General features: G+C 33.5%; 1 protein-coding gene across 7 annotated transcripts in view; it reads right to left on the bottom strand.

The window, feature by feature from the left end:
- Positions 1-19,633, bottom strand: part of LOC116348920 (protein winged eye) — a 76,835-nt gene that overhangs the window by 37,592 nt on the left and 19,610 nt on the right. For all 7 annotated transcript variants that reach the window (XM_031780134.1, XM_031780130.1, XM_031780131.1 and 4 more), the window contains exon 2: positions 11,198-11,207. The gene's annotated coding sequence lies outside the window, so the exon portion shown is untranslated. The remainder of the gene's footprint in view (positions 1-11,197; positions 11,208-19,633) is intronic.

The following is a 19,633-nucleotide window of genomic DNA, read 5'->3' as shown; positions in this document are numbered from 1 at the left end:
TCAAGATACGATTTCTTTGTTTTCATGAAAATGCTTCGTTCATTGATCGAAAGGCTTCACATCAAAATGGTGCAAAACTTTACTAATTAAAATGTCTATTTGAACAAAGAACATAATCGGAAATGCAAAAAAAAACTTCATCGATTCTTGACTTTTTATATTCTTGGAAAAAAAGCCTATAAGTGCGATGGAAAACAAAGTGTAATGGAACTTTATTTGCGACGGAAAACAAAGGTAGAAATTACAATTCCAAGATTTTTTTTTCATCATCAACCATCTTCATATTCTTAATGAGCACGTTTTGCACTTAGGCAAAGTTTTATGAGAAAAAGGAAAAAGAATTTTTATTATGGTATATTAGTTTGCGAGAAATACATTCAATGCGAATAATTTTCAAATGAATTTAGAAGTTTTTTTTCGTTGCAGTTTAACCCGGCAGAAATTTCTGGAATTATTAAACTTGAGTTGGTTGAGCATTTCATCAACGTGCGTATTGAATATCATCAAGAATGTGAAAAACCTTTTAGAACGCACTTTACACATTCAATTCAATTAACACAATTTTGCAGCAGTTTTGTTGTTATTTCATTTTCTTTAACTTTTACACATTGACTTAAGAACATGTTTAGTCCATTTAGAAATAGACCTGAAATGTGTGTATGTGTATATCCCATATTCACGTCATCTTATGATGGCTTTTGAATGCATTTGCCACAGTGCAAAATGCTATTTCAACACTCATTTAGTTTTTTGTTAACAAAAAAAAATAACAACTACTCGCAGTTTATGATCATTTTAGTTTTGTGCAAAGAAAAACCAATTACGACATTTGTATGAACACAGCAAATCGTGTATCACTCATTAGAATCCAACAACGTATAATTTCATTTACGTATTAATTTACATTGTTGTTATTATATTTAAAAAAAAAACATTAAAAGAATGTATTTAAGTAGACTAAACATTGAAATGCTTCTCTCGAACGCGATGTATATTGGTAAAGAGTACGATTGAAGTGTAGTTTGACCCCAAGTTTGAGCTGCGAATTTTTATTTAATAAATAGTACCAAAGACATGTATGCACACACACAGTACAACATGTACGTTGAAATATTTCCAAGAATTCGAATTGGAATTTAATAAACTTGGCAAAAATGCACTTGAATGAAAATTTAGGGTCACTGCAACATTCACCCTAATATAACGGCAAAACTAATTTCGAGCAAAAAAAAATATATGATTATAACAACAAATGCAGTCCCTTAGCTCATTATTCAATTTTCAAATGTTATATTTATAATTTAATGAAAAAATAATAGATTTTCTTTTATGAATCGAGGATATTCATCATTTGAAATGCATTTAATTAAAACAAAAAAAAAACGAACTATGAGATTTCAGGATATACCAGTCCAGTCCATTACTTTCCTTTTAGGACATTATTGAATATTCTGTTTAATGCATTATGAACAGCAATATCGATTGAAATCAACAAAATCTTCGGAAAAAAAAATTCTATTCGAATCAAGCATGACATTTTATAGCACATAAGAATCTCTATACACACAGAAACACATACATATCTCAGCCATAAAAGTAAAAAGGTAGAAAAAAAAGAACCCGAATAGAATAAACAGAATGGATGAAAAGTATGCATAATGAAATGAAGACGAATTTCAATGTAAATGCGGGACTGGAAAGAGGAATATAGTGAATGAGCGAGAAACTGGAGAGATCCTATGAAACAGGAATGAATTGAACTTGTATTTTGTGGTGAAGTGAATCGTAGAGTGTAAAAGTATACGCGCACACAATGGTATTTGGTGGCAGGCAAAGAGAAGATCATTATAAATAACAGCGTCAAAACCAAAGTCATCAAGATAACACGAAAAAAAGGACGGATGAAAAATGCATGCAAACTCAATGCGTTAAAGAAACAAATGGATATACAGACCGCACTAGCAAAAGTGAATTGGATGGATGGATGGACTTACACGAAACCAGAGAACAAAAAAACCAAATAATGATTTGTGTTCATTCTTTTTTTTCTCTCTCCTTCTCTTTCTCTTTCTCCTTCTCTCTTGCTCTCTCTATTTACATTTGACTTATTTTCATTAGAGTGTTGAAGAGTTTTATATTGTGTTGGGATGCTTTAAACAGCTGTGTATATTAATTAATTCATTTTATGGTTTTTTTTATCTATGGAATTGTTAAATATTTGTTCGACGTTCGAGGTGCTGGCAAACAGAATCGCTTTGTTTTCATTTTGTTTTTAACATTTTTATCTCGTGTGTTGTTCAGTTTTTTTTTTTCGGTTTCGTGGCTAGTAATTTCTCTAGATATTTGTGAATTACCCATATGTTATGTGCTACAATTAAATAAAAGCAAAGAACAGTTTTATTTAAATTGAGGAAGAGAAAGAAAAACACAGCGACCTATATTCAAAAACAAGATTAAAATACCGTAGGGCTCAGGTTGTTGTTTTTATCTTTTTTCTGCTTCAAAAAAGCATATCGAATCCTTTCTCTGAACGAAATTCGTTTAAATGCATGCAATTTTGAATGCTTCATTTCATTCTTTTCGTTTCAATTCGTTTCATTTCGTTTGATTTTGCCAAGGATCCATTTACTCACTCAGGCTGCAATAATGTTTTATTTTCTGGGTATTTTTTTAAAGAAAAAACCGTTTGTGCACCGCTTGATTTTTTCATCACTACTAAGTAAGTAAAGTCATTACGCTTAAATCTTCATTCAATGTCAACCAACTAGACACTTAAAATTGAGTTTCGAAATTTATCACCTGGGGGAATGGTTCGAAATTACGATAAATAGTTGAGTAGGATTCAAAGTAATAAGAGAATGTCTGACAACTATTTTGCGTATTCGAGTTAGTCTGCGTTCGAAATGCATGTCGATGAAAATGTCATGATTTAACTTACGCACGTAAATTTTAAAATCCTATTATTGTTTCAGTGTAAATCTAACACATTAATAACTGTGAAATATTCGGAGATCGTGGAATGCAATTATGAAAAACTCTTTGCATAAACGTTTACTTTTTTTCGCTTCGTTCTCAAATACGTGTATGCATTTGCAGACTTGTGTTTAGATAAAAATGGGGGAAAACGTATAACAGCAACAAAACACCAATAAATTGAACCAAACGAAATGATTTCATCTGTTGAAGTATCCCGAAATCATCTTCCCTCTCTGTTGCACCATTTTCAGATGCCGTGTTTATGCCATGAGGCTTTTATTAAATGAAAATGTCGTGTTGCTTGTTTGCAATATACCGTGCACAATGTGGCATCCGAAAGGAAAGAGAAAGAGAGAGTGAGTGAGAGAGAGAGGAAGGAGAAGGAAAGAGATTGAATGAGTGAGCGAAAGGGAGAGGAAATTTATACGTGTCACACACAAAAGTCACATATGGAACGGAACGCAATATCAGCGTGTGTCGATGTACCGTTAAACGTGCCATGCTCTCATGCTTTCCGTGCATGATATCCCAACAAAGGCAACGACGACTACGACTACGACAGTGGCAGCATCAACAGCAGAAGTTTATATATCAAGACCGGTGCACAAAAGAAAGCAAGCAAAAAACGTCGGTTTTTATCCTAACCGGAGGGTGGAAAAACGAGACACATGAACCTGAAATCAATTCAGACGACATTGAGTCGAATGAGATGCAAAGAGTGCATTAGCAAAACGAACGATGAAAAAATAGCGATCGAAGTAGAAGAGAGTGAGGGAGAGCGACGAAGAGAGAAAGGAAGAAAAAAATAAGTTCCACTCCCCATGGCAAAAACACGGAATTATGTGTATTATGCGATTCGTAGAGCACACTTTGCCTTTAACGGAAGAAAGGCGACTCGCTCTGTAGAAAGAAATGCAACATATACAACTAGCTATACCGAACTTTATACACTGTGTACTTTTGTACCTATGGATCAAGTGTTCTTTGGGCATATTTCAGCACCCATCAATCCATCAGATTCTTCCTAGTGTATTCTCTGTTTTCGCAACACATTTCTATAATTGCACGCACGAGGTTCACGGATGATGTATAACTGGTATATGGATTAAAATTGGCGATGTGTGTATTGATAGCGAAATCAGAAGTCGACAAACTTACGCCTATTCTATATGTCCTTTTATACATTACTAACGACCATTGCTCACTCGCTGCGTATTTATACGAATTTTTTCTTTCTTTATTTCTCGAGGACTCGTCATTTTTGTCAATTGATGCATATTCATTTGAATGTTTTGAGCCTTTTTTATACATTTTATTCAATATTCTCGTCTAATTGGTTTTCATCTTACTTGTTACGAGCAACTGCTACAATTAAACATGTCGTCTAAAATCATCGCTGTATTTCCGAGTGGATAAAAGCAAAGGTACGGAAGCACCATATTAATTACAAGGATAATGGTACTTGAAAATCATGCACACCTTTTTCAACGCAAATTGTATTGGACTTTGTATTTTATTCTTTTTTGCAGCGAAAAGAAATGGAGTTGAATATAATGTCGAATAAAATATACATTCGGAGATTAATTTTAAATTTGGCTTTCTTTTTCCCTAAAAGTAAATTTTTAAACAGTAAAACAGTAACGTAGGAAAACGTAAAAAAATGTCAAGTCCAAAATCCGTTTACATCTTAAGAACACAATCTGTTTACTATGCCGCACTCGGAACATTTTTCGTGGTAACAAGTCGGGACGTTCGTTCTGGAAATATATGCGCGGATAACCCCGATGCTATTACAGCAAATTACAGCACTGTTAATGTCCTTGCATAAAAATTAGTATTTATGGCTACGTTTCATTCATTTCTTTAATCTCCAAATGGAATTTCAAGAAAGAAATGGAATCGAAAGGGAAAAGGGTTAGATGTATTCAGCGAAATTCGGTCAGTAATTGAATAAATTCCAAATAAACGTAGATCCTCGATGGGTAAGCATTTGTCTACCTTGAAAACGTTAATGTGTAAGAAATTGTTTAGTATATTTTCTTAGTTTTTTTTTTAAGTTTCTTGCTAAGCCTGTTTCAGATATATGTCAGCTTTGACTGTCAAATATTCACCAAACAAGTAATTTTGCGATAAGCTATACAAACTTCAACTGGAAGTAAAAAAGAAACAGAAAAAAATGTCCGAACAAGATGTTGTTGTTGTTGGTGCTTCATAACTTTTTTATAATCCGAAAACTTTTCTTTTTTTGATTGAACATTATCCACATTTGAATTGCAAATGAAAGACCTATCCGTTCTACTTTTTATGCTAATAATAAAGCGGCCACCAATAGCATTTTCAATGAGAATGCAAAACATTTTCTTCCCGCTCCATCTGCTGTTTCAAAACTTAAATAAAATCGAAACGAAATCTTGTTGCGGAAAAAAAAATTAAAACTAGGATTGCATTATCAGATATTCCGTTGAAAGTTGTGGGAAGTTTCGAGTATTCAAAAGATTTGGCTTAAGTTTTGAAAGAGAAAAAAAAAAAGAAATGTTAAAGAAAAGTTTTCAAATGTTCAACCATAATTACGTTAGCCATGTAAAATGCGTCTATTGAATTGTCAATTATAGTGCACTGATGAAATTTTTATTTTTATTCAAACAAAATGTTTTTGCATGTTCACTTAGTAACTCTTTCAAGTTTTATCTTTTATAGAGTGGGGATTGTTTCAACACTACATAATTTTCGAACGGCTTTCTATGCTAAGAACTTTTTAATCAACATATTTTGTTCACGTAACTTTTGTATATATATATTTGTTTTATAATTAAAATATTATCGTAACTACGGCCGATGTTTGCCATCCAATTATTCGGCGCACTATAATAATATTACAAAGGCACAATGTAATTGTGTCGGATGCATTACTCACTCAGAATCATGTTGTTTTGTAAGTAAATACGGAATGAAAAAAAAATGCAATGCCGCCAATTCTTTTCGTTGAATTTACTTCTTTTTCGCGCATTTAACTCAATCTCAAGGCAAATAAATCTGTACATTTTGAGATCCGCGGAGAAAAAAATATATTGTCCATATTATTTTGTTAAAAAGCACATAAATTCCTTTCCATGTTGCGTAAAATATACTTTTGTTGTAATGTCGTTTTTTTCGTAAGCGTTGGTAGTGAAAAAAACTGTTCCCTTCTGATGGAATTTCTACACTTATGTGCGAACACAGTGACAAATGCAACAAACTTGTACAAGACATACTATAACTAAAAAACAGAAATTCTATGAGTAAGAATCAACATCAGCTTTCGTATTCAATCAAATACGAATGCGTTTTTGTTGCCGTTGCAACAAAATGTTATTGGCAAAATGTCTAGACAAGAGTGGCGAATATGTTGGAAACATATTTGCGATTGAATTTTATGTGACGTTTGAAATGTAGCTGTTTAGAGTGTGTTTTTTTCAAATTGGCCACGAACTCAATGAGATTAAACGCCAACCATTGGAGAAAGAAAAATTCCAAAATATCGCCTTTTTATTTGAAAGTGCACTGAAATTTCAAATAGAGATCTTTTTTTTCTCCAAATCAACGAATATTTTCAATGGATTGTGCCAAATTTAAATTACTTTACTTTTTTTTATTTGGAAGGTTTAGAAATAAAATCGATTTCGACTTAATTAGAAGTAAATGTTATAAATTTCGTCTACCTAGTTGGTGTTTGACATTTCGCATACATAAAATGATACCCTTCGTTATAAAAAAAAGGTTATAAAAGGCGATGGCAATCAAGATACGCATGTGACACATTTCATTGCCAAAATCTGAAATGTTGCGCTCTCGTTCGACAGTCTATAACTCAAAAGTGTGCACCAGCCAATTTTCAATTCACAATACAAATTGTGAAAAACCCAAAGGGAATTCGAATAAAACCAGGAATTGCTTACATCCGAGCAATGGCACATATGTTCAATATGTGATTGCCTTTCACCGCGCACCACGCACAGTGTGGGTGATGAGAAATTTGAATAGAATAATGTACTTGAATATGCAAAATGGTTCTGCAGTGATATGAAATGCTTGAATTTGACATTAATTCCATTCCATTTCGGTTTTTATTTCGTTTTATGATTGGATTTTTTTTTCTTTAATAATATAATAAACCAAATTTGCTCAATAAAAATGACATATAGAAATAATTATGAAGCAATTCTTACACGTTCTTTTACGTATCTATATGTAGGTAGATATTGCAATTGAAAAATTCATAACGATCTAAAATTGTTCTATCGAGAATCTATGATACTATTTCGAGTGCCATTGATGTACATTCACCATTGGCGTACTTTTTTTCTTCTTGTAAGCCACCTTATGTTAGATATCATGGCTTTGTAGTACTGAAAATTATGCTTTTGAATGCAATCAATGGAATTTTTCCTTAAATAATAATGGGAGAAGTGGTCGGCAATAACATTGCATAGATAGAAAGTTTTGTGTGTAGCATGAAATGCACACAAATAATATATAATCCACATACCAGACAAAATCTATTGAAATTGGATTTAGACGGCTCCAGCAATAATGTGTGTATTTTTTTGTTTAAATGTCGCATATTTGTCCAGAAACAATAAAAAACCCCAATCGATATCTAAAATTCTAATCACACACAAGTATTTGAATCTATAATACATTTATTCAGTCGACCAGATCTGGTGTAGCCACCAGATGTAGCCGAGAGTTCATCAAATAAAGCTTTCAAAACAAAGTGAACAGTTTGTGTGATTGTAAAACTGAATGAAATGGTATAAATCCTCATTTGGGTTTAACAAGTTTCAACATGATAAACGTGCACATTTTGAAAATTTGCTTTGCAACTGTGCACAGGCAAACAAAAAATTATGGCATTCTCTGGCCACAATTTTGCTATACCTGTAGCAATTCTATTGTATTTGGGTTAAATGCATATTGTAACCTGTTTGAATATAACCAATTCAATAGTATATTCGCATGTAAAACACATATGGTGTACGATGTGTAATAGTGCGCATCATATGCTTCAATTGAAGTTAAACCCGTTTAAATTGATGAATAGCTGTATGGCGCGTGTTTTCTGGTGATTTTCATAGTTTTCTAGCTTTGTGTGCTTCGGTTGGTTCCATTTCAAAAATAGTGTCTGCGTTTTTTCATGTGTACACGTGTGTGTATGTGTGATAAAGATACTCATGTGTCATTTTAGTTAGTGCATTGAAAACACATTTATCTTGAATCAAACTTTATTTTATTACTCGCTACTTGACGACCAAATGCTCATCTCTCTCTTTCTCTCTCTAGCTCTATTTCCATGGTGACTTATTGTGCTCCACAAGCAACTGTCAATTTCAATTAACATTAATAAAGATCGCAGCATATAGATACAGGGACCGGGTCGCATATAGAATTTTTATACTTTGTATAAACGCAGACGCAACATATCCGCCGCTGTTCGCTTTGTGCTGCGCTCAATAAATATAATGTATGTGCGTGCGTCTCTCAATGGTCACATGCACACACGAACATGTATTCGCATGCTTCATATATAGCGAACAGCGATGGATATGTTGCATCTGCGTTTATGCTTTGTATATTTATACTGCCTGCGTTTTTTATGCTAGTATAAAATTATACGCGACCCGATCCCTGTATAGATATAATATGTCGACCCCAAAAAGTTTTTTTCCACACTTTTCATGTTCATTTTTGCGGCGCACTGAACATGCACCAACTTTGCTCCTGATTAAGCGAGATAACAACAAAGAAACGATACGCGCAACCAAAAATGTGACGTTATGGACGGGAAATACATTTTCAGGCGAACTAAATAAAAGAAAACTCACTTTTTGTTGCTCAAGCGATGCGTTGAACAAAAGAGAAAAATATTTGGAATTATCGATAAGTTATCGTTTTTCTACATGCGCCCATATTACAAACGTGCTACCGATTATTATTGATGACGGTGACGGCACATAAAAAATGCACCAGTAAAGCAAAAGTGATGGAAAATTGCTTGTTGTCATATTCACTCCTGGAAGTCTCCCACCAAAGAAAAAGCAGTAGGAATAAAAATGTGACTACAAGTACAGGCCACATGTAGAATGACACGTTGAGGAGAAAATGAACGTATTTTCGAGAGGCCGCAGCAGAATGCAATATCTCATCACTGTCGAGAGAAAATTACAGACGCTCACTTTATATTTAACGAAGAAGAAAAAAACAAAGACTTCACAAGCAAACCCATCGAAGCGAATCAATAAATTATGATATCGACATTGCAGACTGAGCTTAGCGTGTGATGTAAATGCATTTAATAGTCTCAGCATTTTTCAGGACGGTATATCAGTCTGCCGGTGCTGTCGGCTTCTTCACACGAATTGCGTAAAATCCGTCACCGCCGCAATTTCTTCGATGGTACTATTTTTTACGAAATGAAGAAATCAAACCAAGCACCTTTCCATTCATTATTTTATTTTCTTCTTTGTACGAAAAAAGGTTAATAACCAAAATAAATTAATTTGTAACCTTTGCTGATCGAATTACAACAAAAGTCGTTTAAATGGAAAAAAAAATTCATTTGCTATTTATGAGATTAAATATATTCCCTTTCGCGTTTTCAATGCAATTGAAAGGCATTGTGGTTTTTCAATTACAAATTTGAAGTTTTACAAATATTTATTCTTGTAAAAACAACAGTATTTTCAGATGAATTGGTTCAATTATTGTAATACAACGCATTATTCTGAGCCATGCTTTCGAATTGGATCGAAAAATTAGGAATCATTTGTTTGGGTTTCCCGCATATTTTGTTAGCTCATTGAAGGGAACCGTATTGTTCAATTTCTTTCATAGAATCGAATACAATAAAGTATTTTAGAATCACAGAATAGAATAGCTCATTTGTACGTAAACCGGATTGATTTACTTTTCGAACAGTTTGTTTATTTTATATTCGATGCTTGGACTTTCTGTTTATCTCACGAATGATTTTAATCTAATTTTTATGAATGATATTGTTGTCTCTATAAATATCGAAGGAAAAACTAAATATAAAAAAAACTCAACATTTCGAACGATGGTTTTATTTATTTTCTGATAAAATTAATAACGAAAATTCCTAGGGGGGAAATAAGAGCATTAAAATGGTCATGATTGGACTTTTTTTTTAAAGCGTTTCAGCATTTTTTCCCTTTCACACACAAAACCAGAGAATCAATATCGTGCAGATATATAAATACGAAATGACGATTTATCGCCCGTTTGTTGTTCAATTTTGTCTTTTGTCGGAAGAGGAAGCCATTTATGAGACCTACGTTGGACCTTTCGGTGTAATGCTGGAAGGGATTGGTCATGTGTTCGTAATGGTGTTTAAAATTGCATATAGCAAACACTGTATTTGAAACACACACTCCAAACAACCATAAAATGGAATTTATACTTTTGGGGTTTTATCAATGTTGTTATTATTGCTTGTGTGTACGATGCGAATGTGATTTTGTAAAAATTCATCGCCATTCTCACCAAATGTTACTTTGACCGGTAATTTATTCTGGCTGTAATCATGATTCATTCAAAAACAATTTCATTTTGTATTCGGTTGAGAGACAAAAAAAAAATTCGAAGATCCTTTGACTTTCTTTTTATTGTTTTTTTTTGTGAGTTTTTTTTAATAAACAATTATATTTTATGAATCAAACAACACATGATAAAAAAATGTATTTTTGCTTTAAAATTATTGTGCGTCAGACAAGATAACAGCAACCAATTACAAAACCCGATTTTTAAATAAACAAGTATTACAAATGAGTCGTCAAAAATGTGGAAATGTCGCGAATAGCAACGGAAATTCCTCCAGTTTGAAAGAACCAAAACTATCTGATAAATGGTTTTCGTCGAACAAAAAATTAGGTATTAAAAATAGCTAATTCTAGAAAACGACAAATTGTACGTAGTTTATGACGAAATGAACTGTAAAGAAGTCTGACGAGCTATTAAGTCTCTTTTGCTCACATTAAAATTTAAATTTGTGTTTGACAGGAGACTTCTTTACAAACAACCTCCTCTCTCGAATGAAAATGAATAATGGCGCACGATTAATCGTATCTCTTCAAAACAAACGTTTGATTACAAAGTTGCTTCAAAGGAAAAACTTTCAAACTAAAACTATTCCCAACTCACTATGGCCCATAGACAGCATACCCACCATTATGAAACTGAAACGAGAAGAAAAGAGATTTATCATTAAATATATATTTATGGAACATTGTTTATTTCAAATTCGATAAGAGTAAAATTTTTAAACATTTTTGGCACTGTAGTGAGTACAAAAGTTGGAACATTTTTGTATTCTATCTGAAGAGATCAAATGGAGTAAAATCGTGATAAGTGTCAAGAGAGAGATTTGTGTGGTATTGATCGAAAATGATGTGAGTCAAAGGCATACAGGCCGCGAATAAAAGTGCAAATGTATTGTGTTGTTGACACTACATTAAATAATGTTAAGAATCATTTCAATCCGAGAGATTACATCGGAGACAAGTAAAACGCAAGCAAAACGATGCTTATTCTCATCATTAAATGTATACGATGTTCGTTTTGCTTTGGCTAGACAATGTTCTACTCCTATTATTTACAACATTAACAGCCGACAGTGGGTAGGTTGCAGCATCTCGCAAGCATCTATCGGATAGATAAAAAGGATGAAACCGACATTGTCGAGAAAAAGAAACAATGGACGATTGAAAATAAGCGGAAAAATAATGTTGAAGCACTTTTTGCTGTTTTAATTTATTCGTCTTCTTTCTTATGCTCACGATTCATTTCAGTTTTTAAAAAAGCGACGACGATGACGACGACGAAAACGACTTGAATTCTATCATAACCTTAGAAATCTTTTTATAGCCACGTACCATTCGATTTAAACGAAACTTCCAGAGTCAAACGTGCGATGTAAGTTTGTAATTTGAAAATCTTTCGTTGAGTCTCTGCTTTTGCTTAACTTCCTTTTGGATGTTGTCTGCAAAATGCTAATGAGAGTGCAAAATGAGACCCACGCAAAGATGCACACGAAAAAAGCAGTACATACTGTAACTGCAACTGAAGAAAATACTATGTCTACGCGTAGGTGTAATTCGAAGTGAAACGACTACTGGATACTTTCCGAATCCATTAAGCCGTAATCGTAAAGACTGCCTTATTTGCACAACATACTCTGCCACATGATACAACGGCTCGACTTGAGCTGTATAAAAGTAGTAAATACCTAAGATCAACAACAAAAAATTTTTATAGCTGTATGCAACAACTACCATTTGAATATTTATTTTGAATGCTCTCTCAGTTCATTTTGCACACCGGTCTCTATATCTCCTTTTTACTGGTGGCAAAGCAAACGCGAGAAAAAGAAAACATACACACACTCAAACACTCACTGTTGATGAGTGCAGAGTCTCAACAACCCTCCTCCCATAGACCCACACGCAAAAAAAACTTTTGTAAATGTAGTTCTTTCAGTTGAACTCGGACCATTTTACGAATTCACTTAATGCTCAAATCATCATGCGTGCAATTTTATTTTCAACACATGCATGTCCGGGTGTGGAATTTATTTTTTCGCCTCTATGCACGCGTCGTGTGTGAAATAAGAGAGTTACGATGTATAATCATGTTTGCGTTATTTTCATCAGAAATTGTATGTATGCCATTTATTTACTGCCTTTGTTTACTTTATTTACCGCCCGGTTTTATTCCAAACGCATATAACTGTGAATTGTCCACATACAGTAGTAGTAAGCATGTACACAGGCAAAGACACATATACACACACATCTACGAAATTCATCGAGTGGCAACTCATCCTTCAAATTACAAGCAGTTGTATTAGAGTGCTGCCGAATCGAGAGAGAGAAAGACTGGGCACAAATTAATTCATGGACTTGAATTACGAATCAAAAATTCATGTTGTTGAATCAGAGCTCTTGTTATTTTCGATATTTTTCTGCCAGCAATCTAGTTATACATTGTGAGTATAGGTGATAATGTTTGGCACAGAGTGCTGGGTGCCGTTAGACTCACTTCCAATGCTAACAAAATTCATTTTGTTAACAATGAGTGTAATCTGTATACTGTCCGCATATGAATTCCATTCATTTTGAATATGAAAAGTCTCATTGATGATAATAATGAGAAAATAAGTGTGTCCCATTTTACACACCTCCCTCGGTCAAACGGAGAGCATGCAAATTTTTGATTTTTGAAATGAATACAAATTACCCTTAAATATACTTAATGTGTTCTTTCGTTACATTATACAATTCAAAAAAACAGAATGAAATCGACAATTAATTGATGTCTTCCGGCCTTTTCAAGATTCCAATCTACGGCTGTCACAAAGAACGAATTTCAACGAGCACCGTTTAGCGAAATTGTGATTTTTCATGCAAAAATGAAATTGAACTGGACTTTGTGTTTGTATGATTAGCAGAAGAGCAAGTGGTTCTTGTTTTCATTTTTTTAATTTCAAAAAGAGAAATGCTTCAAATAATTATTTTCAACGGAAATTCACACTGTATCTCTAATTACACAGTATCTTTTGCAGATGAAATTCGTGTGTATATGCTTCTGGCTGTTGTTATGTTTAATTGGAAAATGTTGTCTGAAATGAATTTGAATTATTATTATGGTTGTAAAATGTAGAGAAAATGAGAAGAAGAAGAAGAAGAATCCCCATCAAATCACAGCGGAAGTAGAAAAAAAGCAGTGGCATAAGGGATTCGAAAATGAATTTACTCTGGGCAAAACTCTAGAGATTCGTCAATTAAATAGAAAACAGAACATTGATGCGAGAAAATACAAGCAATGCCAGAACTGAAAATTGCATGTTTATGTTCATTTAGTAGATTTATAGTCACAATTGTTCTACGAAAATGTAATGGAAAAATTGCAAATCGTGAATCCTTTGATGACACCGACAGACACACATCGCTTCTAAATTAGATGCTCAAGTATATACTATTGGATGTTGTAGTCAATCGATTGAGAAAGGCGATGAGTCTTTTTGTCTCTTGTTATCAGTTCGCCTTTATCAAAATCGCTGAAATGGCTGTGTGCATTCAACGAAGTGTCACATCAAACCATTAATCTTAGCAATGAGGTACTCATTCTTCTTTTGCAAAAGTAAAACTGACTGCAATGTGCCGCATATTATATGGATTTGTTGCTATGCAATTCATTCATTCACAATATGTAGTACAAACGTATTTAATACGTGTATATGCAAAAAAGCCACAAACACACACACACACTCAACGAATAAATGATTAAGAGTCTCGAAATTGGCATGAGAAAAATGAAATTGGTTTGGTTACTTTGACTGTTTCTATCTTCATTTTACCGTGTTTTCATTTTCTGCCTTGCTTATTTTCACTTATTGTGAGAGATTAAGACTCGGTGCGTCTTACTATCTTTCCAGCCATGTAATTATACTGCAATTTAAATGGAACGATGAATTATATGCAATTTAATTTCTGCATTTGGCGCTAGATGTTTTTTTTTTCGTTTGCAACTCTTTCCGATAAAGTACCGAACCATTGTGATGAATTGACCATGTTGAAATTGAAACATGAACATTTTGATTATTTCGTTCGAAATGCAAAAGAACATTTTTACAGCCTTTTACCATTTCACGCTACGATGTCCACACTTTGATGCGACTGCCATCGAATATGAATATTACACAGAAACAAGTATTCGAGTACGCTTACTCGCACTTGCGGTGTTAGTAGAGACTTTACCCCTCAAAATGACTTACGCACTCTATTTTACTCTATTTTTGGTGTTAGTTTCATCGAACGTATGTGACGATACACTTAGCAATCATATTCGTTAGCGTATACACAGACTCATATGCACGCAACGAAACATAACTCGTTGAACGCATGCGGCAACGTAAACATGTATCTCTTTTTTCACTGTGATGCTTTTACTTCGATGAAACTAACACCAAAAATAGAGTTAAATAGAGTGCGTAACTCATTTTGAGGGGTAAAGCCTCTACTAACACCGCTAGTGCGAGTAAGCATACTCGAATACTTGTTTCTGTGTATGATATCTTTACCGATAAAGTGTACTTCCTTAATTACAAGTCGGTGCACATTTTTATAATTACCGAACAATTTTAACAAGCAAACAGCACCCCAAAGTTTGAATCCCCTATATTTTTCGTCGTTTTTTCTCTATTTCATCGTTATTCATGTTGCAACATTTAAATGAATTGTGCGAAAAGTTCACACCAATTTTATTTGGTAGTGTAAACATTTCATTCGTTTACCTGAACGTGCATTGGTGTTGAGATGTCAACTTTTGGTTGGTTCAATTTGCCATGATTTTGTTCATTTTTTATTGGGTAATGGTGCAAGTATTTCAATTTTCATTCACATTTACATCGAGTGCTACATTTATGTTGTTTTATTGCACTGGTGATTATGTGATTATTATGGTTTAATATAACTATATGAATGCTATTCTTTTGTTTTTATGTTGAATGCGGTTTGTCTGTTCATTTCTGTTTTCATCTTTTATATTTATGGCCCAACAAAAATTGTTTTACCTGTACCGAACTTCGGTTAATGATAATAACAAGTAACTTTGACTTGATGTATCAAATAAAACTAATACTTAGACGATGCAAAGAACCGTAGCAAAATGTATAATAAGGAATGAAAACAAAGAGAAAGAAAGGCGCAGAGAGTGAGTGAGTTAGAGAGAGAGAGAGAGTGCGTTGAGGAGGAGAAATTCTTCTGATAATGACAATGTTATGTTCTTACTGTTTATGAGCAACAATAAAAAATTCGTAGAACTGTAGTCAATTGTGAAATTGAAACAGTATCTGCTCATGTTTGGTGTCTGTTCATTTTATTCACCACAAAATAATGCACTCTAATTATGTGAATTGACGACGTCGCAACGCTCACGAAACAGACCTTGTACAGAATATTAGTGAGGATTTTTTTTTTCAATATTCAACCAAATAGATTCCGTTGTGCATTTAATGGTTTTAAGAACACATTTCAAGCAATATCCAATGAATGTAATATTCGTTAGGAATATGCAATTTTTTGTCGAATCATTGCCATTGGATGGACTCACGTTCACGATAAAGCGTTCGGTAATTTATATGCTTTTTTCCACTTCCATTCACTTCCGCATCATAAACGTTTTTCATTCACTCCAATGAGTTCTATTCGGTTCTGATGTGAATCTATTTGGCATATTCTTTCGATGTTAATTAAAAATGGTCGATCGACTTTTTTTATAATTATCAACAAAATGACGTCGAATGAAGTAATCATCTAATTTGTCTAGCTGTCGGAAGAATTCTTTTTTATTTGCATCTTTGACTCATTTTGCCTTGATTGGTATTTACAATAATCTTAATATTGTTTTAGTATTAGAACATTTGATATATATTGGAATTACTTGAACTCAACTTTAACTTGATGATTGTGGATTACACGTAGACAAATTACCGCAAGCAAGGTTTTTTTTTACAATAAATTGAACATTGCAAGTTAAATCTTGAGAGACGTGCCAAAAAACTGAGAGCAAAGTGTGAATTGCCGACGGGTAAGTTTGTAACATAGTAACTAGTGATTGTAGGTGTGTGTCTCTCGCTCTCTCTGTGTGTATGTGTCAATGAACGATTTCAATCTGGATATTGAACCGTCGCCTCTTCGATCTCTAGACGTTTATTTCTATTGAAAATATCGAGAGGAGAGTAGGTTTTTATTCAGACATTACTCAGCCATAAGCGCTGAATAACATACTCTCTTCTCGATATATTCAATAGATTTGAAATGCATTTTAAATGGATACAACATGTCAAGCATACTACATTTTAATGAAAAAAAGTATACCCGTGTAGGCAATGAATGCTTTTCGAATGAACAAGATCAACAATTCTTAAAGGGAAAAATGAATACTAGTTCCTCCAAAAAGATATAATATGTATCCGAATATAATCTATAATTTTCATAGACGTACAGTTGAACGCTCTTGAATAAAACAACGTACAGAATGTATTACAACAACAAATCTATGTTAAAAAAAACGCTGTGTTCCGCTTTGATATAACAACCATTCAGTACGTTGTTTTTATTCTAGAGCGTTCAGTTACAATTCGTTGAAAGGATATACGCCTTCTGAAAGTATTAATACCATTCTCAAAACATATGGATCCCACGCGGGTACGTTTATTCGCCCATAATCCTCAGGTTCTTTTGCACAAATATACCCCGATCATTCAGAAATAGAAACAAAAAAAAAAACACAATTTTCTCTTGAACAAAAGCAATACATTTTACAATTGAATAATAGACGAATTGCTTCAAAGAGTTAAGAAAACATTAGTTCTTTGGATCAATGAAGCCTTTTTACAAAGCGGCATTGATTTAATTCAAGATATTGGACACCATCGAATTCCACTACGGGCAAAAATTTAGCCATTTGTAACGATAATTAAACATGGATATCCATTTTCGTAAGTCTCCCTTCTTCAAAATTTTGTCAATAAATTGTTTCAATCCGACAGCATTAAATAACATATTGAAATGAAGCCAATCGTGGAAACGCGTGGAAACGGCTCTAATCCGAATGAATACATTGAAAATGAGGATTTATATTTATTATGATTGTCTTTTCTCTCTATGCGACCGGGGCTTATCGAAGAGATAATTGTGATTAAGTCACGAAATGAGTGTATTATTTGTCCTACCGGGAATGTTAGGACGGAACAAAATCTTTTATTTCTATGCCAACTCATCACACACAAGTAACAGTTACCAGGCAACAAGTAAATGAAAAAAGCCATAGGCGAATATTGCGAAAAAATAAGGAAATTGAATTAGAAACCTTGCTGCGAACCAAAATAAATATTCAAGTAATAAAATTTATAAATAACCGACGATGCCGACGCTAAAATCTTTATCACTAATTTTTTTTAACTATAATTTTCATTCCAGCATGAAACAAAGTTTTATTACAATGCAAGCCTCCATGGGAACGGAAATAAGTAGTTAACAATTATGCGACGATATATTTGAATTGAAATGAGTTTATTCTAAACGATTCGTATTCTTGAAGTTATGCAAGCACTTTGAATTTATCATGATTTAAAAACATTTTGTCTTCGAAATGAAATTTTGCGTTGTAAAGATTCAAAGGATTCTTTTTTCAAGCGACATTCTTTCAATCAAAAGTAAAGATAAAGTTAAGATGGAGACAAAAAAAAAATTTGCAATATTTTGCTTGCAAGTGACAACTCAGGCATCGTTAAATTTAGCAGAAACCTTGAATGCTCGAGGCCAATTTTAATCAGTGAACTGCGAAAGGAAGTGCAAACCCTTGTTATGTGTTAGTCATCAGCTGTTGCCGTGCATGTTGTACAGAAGCCGTATTAAAAGGCGAATGAAACATAGCATGTTCAGGACTTACACTATATTCATTCAAACAACATGCGTTCGTGCAATAAACGCCAACTAATCCAAGCTAGACATAACATGTATACAATATCTTTTGTTTCATCCACATTTTATGCATTGAGCAAAGCGAAGCCGAAGAGATAACACTGCAATTTATTCCCTCCATTAGATGCTATACATCGAACGGGGTTCGTTGTTATTCTGATTTTGATTTTCATTCACATAATTTTATTGTTTCAGGCGATATTGTGGCTTTTTATTTGATTTTGGTCCCTGAATTTTGACGTACATACGACAATCAGATATAGTACGAAAAAGAACGCAATCTATTCATTGAGCAAATAGGAAAAATTCGTATTCATTGAATCACTAAAAAATGAGAGTATTTTCTCTGATTGAAATAACTTTCGACAATTCAGGATTTCTAGTTGACTTGCCTAATTCAACAAATGTCTCGCATTATAAAAAACGATTTTACAAAAGAAATATGAAAACACATCACTTGAGACGAATTAGGCGATGGTTTAAGATAGATGAAGTAAAAGCGCATGATAAAAATGTTGAATTGAAACGAGTATGTATGATGATTCCCATATCTTGTTTTTAGTTGTTTCTAGTCGACTTCCCCCTATATGCCCATTCATGTGTTGAACAACATTCGGTTTGTGTACTCAAATACTTATTCCACTATTTTGAAATTCATTCATAGACATACATATATAGCCACTTGTGAAAAGGTATTTGTATGCATCAAGTGAAACTTTCACTGTGAACGACAGCTATTATCCTAACTAAACTGAAGGACCCAATAAATGCGCTCGAATTCAATGTGTGTATGTATTCAAGAACCATCTCACAAACACACACACACACAACCACATCCAAATCTGCTTCGTACACACGATATCGGATTAGTTTGTAATAGAAAAGTAGCTCATGCGTGTTTGCATCATGGTAAAAGAAACCAATTTCATTTGTGCAAATATTCCAAGATGCGAAGAAGTCTCTTACAAATTGACTTAGTTCGTCAGCGTGGCATGTGAGTGAACCTACACGCGGAAGCATGCATGCGCCTCACAGTCGTAAATCTATCTTTTAAATTTCCACCCGATTCACTCACGATTTCATAAAAAAAATTCAAACACATGAGACGAGACCAGATT

Source organism: Contarinia nasturtii, unplaced genomic scaffold, assembly GCF_009176525.2.
Source record: "Contarinia nasturtii isolate CC-2019 unplaced genomic scaffold, AAFC_CNas_1.1 Cnas_scaffold_2678, whole genome shotgun sequence".
NCBI lineage: Eukaryota > Metazoa > Arthropoda > Insecta > Diptera > Cecidomyiidae > Contarinia > Contarinia nasturtii.
The sequence above is the reverse complement of the archived record's forward strand: the minus strand, read 5'-3'. Positions and strand labels throughout refer to the sequence as shown.